Here is a 5,986-nt window from a genome sequence, read left to right as displayed (position 1 = left end):
CCCGAATACTTCGAGAGAAAAACCATGTTGCTTTTCTTTCGAGACGGTGCAAACAGTTTCCCGCAGACTATGTACCACAATGCCTTTCCGGGAACTAGGAAGTATTGCCACGGAACCGATCTTTTACAGCGATCGTTATTGGCATTATTTTTGGATTTGTTCACATATACAGTGGACGCTCTCTAATTCGACGTTCTACTATTCGATAAGCTCCCGTTTTCGATCAAATTGAAAGTCACCGTCAAATTTCCTTAAGAAACTCTCATAAACTACGCTCTACTATTCGACATTCTATTATTCGATAAGCTCCCATTTTCGATGAAAATTTGAAGCCCCTTGAAGGTTTTTCGCTGTCTTACTCGATTTCTAGCGTGTAAAAAAGCTGATTTGTCAAATGAAAGAGAGTCCTATTAGTATTTGGTACTTGGTAGACCGGTCAAAGACATGTTGAACAACTCCCGAAATTCAGGTGCTACTGGAGCTTTTGCCTTTAAATTTTCATCAGTGATAAATATTGACCATCTAAGATAGTGTGCAAAATTTTAATTTAGTCACGTTAGTGGCTTATATAATTTGACAGACCGGTCAATGCTTTATCAAAAATACTCACTTTAGCACAACCACTGGTCTGATTGTAAACTTTTATTATTGATACCTAATGATTGACGAAATTTCAAGTCAATACCATTTTCCAGTCCTATGATGCAGTAACTTAGGGCTAATTCAGGCAAAAAGGGCGAATTTGTGCCGGTTTGTAAAATACAGATACCAGCAGGTGGAAAAAATTCGATCCTGCACCAAAAAAATATATATTTCAGGTGGAATTGCCTCACAAAAAAAGAAAGGAAAACTAATTTAAAATGGGGATCCTACTATCGGTCATACTATCGTCATCAATAATTGGTAGGTCGATAGTTTCATTGCTGCACGTTCCTTGCTTACTGACATTGTATATCTTCGTTAATTATGTCGTAAGTTGAACACAAAAAAGTACACTTCATCAGATATTGCGCATTCATCCAAGTCTGCTCGATCGGCATTCCATAAATAATACAGATTGCATGTCGCAAATGGACTTCATTTCACTGAAAAATGATAAAAGAAACGAAAGTAAAGAGAAAGCTTATTTAATATCACAGTTTTTTTTCATTGAAAAAACATGTTTTTCCGAGCTTCTTCTGGTTTTTCTAACGTTGTTGGTATACCTTGACAGCTTGAAAAGATAAAAATATAAAAATTCTGTAATTAACAAACGTGAACGAGGCGGATATTATGTAAGGGCTAGATAGAATGAAAACTATCAAGTCATAAACCGAAACTGGGTGGGGAGGGGGTGCACTCATATGGTTCGACCGAAGGGTAGGATTTCCTACCTAACCACGGCACGACATCTTGCCCTTAGGGCTTTATAAATTTGTGCCTTTGTGACCTTGCCATGAGCAAGACATTAGGGAGGTCTGGTATGGAATAGTCTCTTACAAACATAAGTAGGCCTTGTGGGGTGGAGAGATTATTCAATTAACATCTATACACTAATCCCGGGGGGGGGGGTACTAGGGTTGCGAGCTGACAGGGGGGGTGCCGCCCGACTTTCGAACTTTGGACCCTTATCGGGACTAAAAAAGAGAAAACGAAGAAAAATTTTGGGAATTTTACGACCCTTTGCGGGACAAACTTGACCAATTTTGACAAAATTTCGATCTTTCAGGGGTAAAAAGTTGAAATTTTCCTACTTTTCCGACCCTTAGTGGGACTGAAATTTGATTTTCTGATTTTCCCGACCCTTAGCGGGACTTTATGTCCAAAAAAGCTACCCTTAAGGGCGGCACATACCGTACCCTCCATTTGCCTAAGTAACCCCCCCCCCCCCGGGACACTAATACGCTAATTCGTATGTCTTTAAACAAAACTTTTTAAAAAAATGTTCATAATCTACTTCGATCTACTTTGCCTAAGATTGAACTATGATCCTTCGAAAATTTTTGCAATCTTTTAAACCAGTGAGCCGACTGGCACATGTGTAAAATGAGTTTTTTCATACAGGGCCTTCATCTTTCATTTTGAAATTCATTCTCTAATCTATATATTAATACACCAATTCGTGTGTTAGCAGCATTTTGTAAAAGTTTTCAAAAATCTGTCAAACCTCTTCAAACCCTTCTCCTCATGGCGTTGAATCTTTTCGCACCCTGAGCAGATTTTCTACGACTAGACTAATCTGAGGATCTCAAAATACAATTTTCTATACAAGAAGATGGGTACTGGATGGGTCAAAAAATCTTTTTCCAATACATTTTCCCTTTTTCATTTTGAGGTATTCTAATTCAACGTTTTGTTACATTAATGGCCTCCTATTACTTTAGTCTTTCAAAATCACCCTCGAATGTCAAACCACCTATCTAGCCAGGTTGGCTAAAAAGATCTAAAATATAATTCTTCACCGCCACTTTTACTTCATTGTGGTGAAAAATGCAATGTAGTGTTATCTCTCACTACAGTCAGAACGTCTTGAAATAAGAAGGAGGAACAATTTATTTTGCAGGCATTATTCCATAAAATGAGAATGGCATAAATCAATTGGTAGTTATTTTTCTTCCGTTATACTTTGTTATATGCATAGTAATTCACTAGATCGGGACTCGCAGCGTGCGGCTGGTTTTAGTTTTGTGCTATGGGTCAGGACCATTGAGTTTAAAGCCTGAAGGGCTAGAGGCGAGACTCCTGGATGTGAAATGAAACCACCTATTTCAGATCAAGAGCGCCCGCGCGTACTTTTTACACAAACGCCGTATTGAAACTAAAATCTATCGCCAAATTTCAAAAAATGTAGTCCTGCGAAACAAAGGAGCCGATAGATTATTATTATTTTTTTATCAAAAAGAATAACAGGTTGTAGGCACTCAGTGGGCCTTTAAACCAATCTCAATTTACAAATTTCGTGTATCGAATTTCTTTGGATGGCTTTTCCATGCTTCTTTCAACTTTTGAAGCCTTTAATGGAATCGGCAGCTACCACCTCAGACGACAATTTATTCCACGTAGGGATGATTCTGTAGTAGAACGACTTTGTTTGCGGGCCGCAGAATCCATCACTTGCAAAGTTCGGCTGGAGTTCATCTTTGTGTTGTCGATTCGGACGTGGCCGAAGAGTAGTTTTCTTTGGAATCGTAGCTTTATCGTAGAAGTGAAGATGCTTATAGACCTGCACCATATCACAAAAAGTTCTACGAAACTCTAGTGTTGGTAATTTTAAACTTCCTAGTCTATGACTTTTGAATAAAGAATGACTATTGTAAAGTTTGACAAGCCTTGTCGCACGCATCTGCACTCCTTCGAATAGGTTGACGTGTTTCCTTAGATGCGGTCGAACGAAAGTACAGTACAAAGTAAGAAAAGTCTGTTGGCTAAGGTTTTGGAAGCAACGGTTAATAACTCCAAGCATCAAATTAGCCTTTTTGACTTGCTTAGAGATATGTTCCTCGAAACTCAACTCTGGATCAATAACGATAAGTAGAACAAGGAAGTAATCTTACCGAGTTGAAAATGATTTATGAGAGGTTTGATTTGCATTCTCTTGCCATGTTTCACCATACGGAACAAGATGTTCTGAAGATAGATAGAAATGATACAAGGTAAATTTTCCTTCAGAAATACAGAAGATTCATGATACAAAATCAAATAAATACGTGTGTAAAAGCTCCAAAACCGTCGAAAAGATAATCGACAATAGAAAATTACCGATTGGTTTCGATGCCGCTTGACATCGTTCATTGTACGAGAAAAAAAGATGGTCCGAAAATATAAAGAAATAAGGGTAAATAATTGATTTTCCTTCAAAAATACAGAAGAATTTCCTTCAAAAATACATCAACTTCTTAAGATGCAGCGCATAATATATTTGCCTTTCATCATATAAAACAAAAAAGTTCCAAAACAGTGGAAAAGATAATCGACTTTTTCTCTTTAAAGCTTGGGCGAAATGTTATTTCTCAGCCAGCTAGGTAACTAGTTCTAAAATTAAGGTCCAGGAGGGAGGTGGCAAATTAAACGTTTAACCTTACAGAAGAAAATCATTAAATAGTAAAACTTGAAATTCTATAAGTTCTTTTCTAGGAACAACCGGCAAACAAACAAATAGAGTTGATCAACAATATGGTCTTGATTCTTTGGTCGAGAAAAAGAAAGGAGTTAACTGAAGCATCAGTGAAATGGCGAGAACTATTAAAATAGTGGGCGAAAATGAATATACGCGAAATGTTCAAACTTGTGTTTCCGGCGAAATGCTTATAATCTATTTCTAACTACTTTTTAGCAAACATCTTGCTACAAAGTCATTGTACAAAAAGATGTAGACGAAAAAGTGAGGTCTTATAATTTAAAAAATGAAAGTTCTTAGCTTTTCGGGTGGATTTGAAGTATGAAAATTTTTACTGAGTTTTTGGTATGATTCCCTAAGAATTTGACATGCTTTGTTCCTAAATATATATTATATATTTTTATCTCATAGATGCCGGCCTCTGTCCAAGAAACAAACGACGAAAAGACCAACATGGTGAACATCCTCGAACATTACATCACAGCACTTCTTCTGCAAAAGCCATCAAAAACGTCAAAGAGTAAAGATCACCTCCAAGCGCTTGAAACAGAGGAATGGAAAGAGATGGAAAAACAGCTTTTCTGATTACTCAAAGTATAACGACCACTTCGATTGAAAACTCTATTGTAAAAACGTTGATTAGGTCATTAAATGAAAGTCCAGAAGAGACGACTCGCCATACAAATCGGACGGTTTCTACATGATTTGACGAGAAAAATGAAAATTTGTTATTTCATTTTTGCCGATTACTACAATCAAGGTCATAATATATTGAGAATTTTGGTTATTTTAACGTTTTTCAAGATTTAAAGTTCTGGCGAGAAAGTCGATTTTTGGCTATCTTTTTAATTTAATCGAATATTTCAATTTGGGAGGGGTTGGCAGACTTCCAGGCTATATTCTGAGTCTTATTGGACTATATTTGAACTTTTGGATCCTCAGATCCTAAGGTCCTGAGTCTTAAGTCCAGCATTAAAACTCAGAGTTAAAACTCTACCCTTCCAACCTACTTTAGAGCACTTACAAATCGATTGTGGTTCAAAAACTTCCCGGTGGATTTCCCTTTTTTCTCAAATATTATGACCTTGATTGTAGTTCAATTTTTAAGAATAAGGAGCAATTTTACCAATGTATACCAAAAGAAAGTCTTAACGCAATGATATTGAATTGGTTCTTGTAAAACTGTCAGAAGTTGAGTAAAATCAAGATGAAGTTATAATTTTCTCGAGCTCTAGCTTTCAATATTACGGTGCGGTTATGATGCGGTTATACCGTCAGTAGAATCGCTAGGAAATTCTGAGCAAGAAGATATAGGTACCTTTTCGTATGGGAGAGCTGTACCCATAGTATAGGCCATAAAAGTTTGACCATAATCAGGCTTGAAACAAAATAATTTTGTCACAACACGCTAATTATGCAGATTTCTTATAGCAACAACAAAAGAAACCTATTTACTTGACATGAACTCCCTTAAGGGCAAGATACCTGGTATATGACGAGCCTTTTTTCCATCTCTTTGCATTCCTCTGCTTGAAAGAAGAATGAAAATCTGGAAGAAAGGAGACTTTCATTAAGTTCTCCGAGAAGCGGAAACTATCCAGCGGCGCCTTCCCTCAACGTATAAGAAGAGAAACCTTGCCACTACCTCACGAAAGTTTCGAGACCTGATGCAAAATGTAAACGTCAATGGAGCAATCAAGCTACTAACCAACAACATACGTGGAGGTGTACTCCCATTGGACGACGACAACACCATCAAACAGCTTCGAGTAAAAGCATCCACTGCGGAACCAGCAGACGAACCGCTATCCTCCAGGTCCACTTCTACAATCCGAACGGTTGTCTTTGAGGCAAATGATGAAATCTAATCTACAAAGCAGCCCAGCTAAC

General features: G+C 37.4%; 1 long non-coding RNA gene across 1 annotated transcript; it reads right to left on the bottom strand.

The window, feature by feature from the left end:
• Positions 1-854: 854 nt before the first annotated feature.
• Positions 855-3,607, bottom strand: LOC136820811 (uncharacterized). The gene is made up of 2 exons (XR_010848643.1): positions 3,534-3,607; positions 855-1,085 (listed from the first exon to the last, which is right to left on the bottom strand). It is a non-coding gene; the product is annotated as an uncharacterized lncRNA (long non-coding RNA).
• Between the last annotated feature and the right edge of the window lie 2,379 nt (positions 3,608-5,986).

The sequence above is a fragment of the Clytia hemisphaerica genome, unplaced genomic scaffold, assembly GCF_902728285.1.
Source record: "Clytia hemisphaerica strain Z4C2 unplaced genomic scaffold, Clytia hemisphaerica genome assembly, whole genome shotgun sequence".
In the NCBI taxonomy this organism is placed as follows: domain Eukaryota; kingdom Metazoa; phylum Cnidaria; class Hydrozoa; order Leptothecata; family Clytiidae; genus Clytia; species Clytia hemisphaerica.
This window is presented reverse-complemented; position numbering and strand designations above follow the sequence as displayed.